Below are 1,283 nucleotides of genomic sequence, written 5' to 3'. Positions count from 1 at the left end.
GCCATGTTCATACAATGTAAATCAGTAATGAAAGGCGCTCTATGGTTAATTTCTATATACTAGTCACTAGAGAAATGTCCAACAAAATTCAACAAGATACTTCTACAGATGTACCTCAAAGCCATCATAAACTGTAGCTATCATAAACTGAAAATGCATTTTCTAAACTTAAGGCCTGAACATCCTCCTAGCAGCGGGATCTCTTGTAATCACCGTCTGACCACGAGCTGTGATCACCGACGCTGGTCAGGATCAGGAGAGAGGACCATACCGAGTTATCACTTGCCTGGGAAAGGATCCAGATTCAAAATTTGAAGTATATTTGTAATGAAGGTATTGGAATCGCTTTGCACCATCATAAAATAAAAAAATCGTAAATGGAACCACGGGAAGCCATGGACCATCTGCATAGTCACAACCACTCCTACCTCCTGTGCACACTGGAGTCCACTGGAGCAGGAGGAAGGGTGGTCCAGGAAGCCTGTGGATGTAGCCTGAACCCCAAATGCATTCTGGGATCAGTCTGCACAATGAGAGAGCAATTTTTTCTCAGATTGTAGGGAAAATTAAATGGGATTATGATTGAGAGTACTTAGCATGGTGCACACAGTAGGCACTTAATAAAGGTGCGTACTCTCTCCCTGTGTGTCCCCCATCCATAGCTCAGTGCCTGTGTGACTGAGATGTGACCTCAGCAGCCCCACTGTAGTCTGGCTCCAGATTTCCAAAAGCCTGTCCCAAACCTTGGTGCAGATGCAATGGGACAGCGAACATGAATGCTAGGTGCAGACCCAGATTTGGGGAACCCAAACCTTATACAATTTGGGGCACCCTCTTGCAAAACCCCCAATTCCACATTATGCCTAGGGCCTTGGAAGGGGCCTGGGTAGTGAGCAGCCTGGAGCTGGGGCTTCAAGAGCTTCTCACGCATCCCCTTTGATTCACAGGCTAGAATGTCACCTGCAGCCTCTGGGGCCTGGGGACCTTTGGGTTCATGTGGTTCGGGGCCAAGCACAGTCCCCTCTTCCAGACTCCTCCTGGTAGCTTTCTGCAAACCCCAAGAACAGAACTTAGGAGGCAGAGGGTGAGGAGGAACGGAGTTCTGAGCCCAGGCACCTATGCCAGGATTCATCCATCTGGGACCGAGGGATAAGAGCCCTGTGCTTTGCAGAGCTACTCTTGATATCCTGCTGGCATCCACTGAGGCCTCCCCCTAAGTGTCCTCTGCTGTGAGGCCCAGAGGCAGCCTGGTGCATTGGCTGCTGCCTGACAGCCAAAGCTGG

Source organism: Castor canadensis, chromosome 3 (genome assembly GCF_047511655.1).
Source record: "Castor canadensis chromosome 3, mCasCan1.hap1v2, whole genome shotgun sequence".
Classification (NCBI taxonomy): Eukaryota; Metazoa; Chordata; class Mammalia; order Rodentia; family Castoridae; genus Castor; species Castor canadensis.
Note: the sequence above shows the minus strand (reverse complement) of the source record.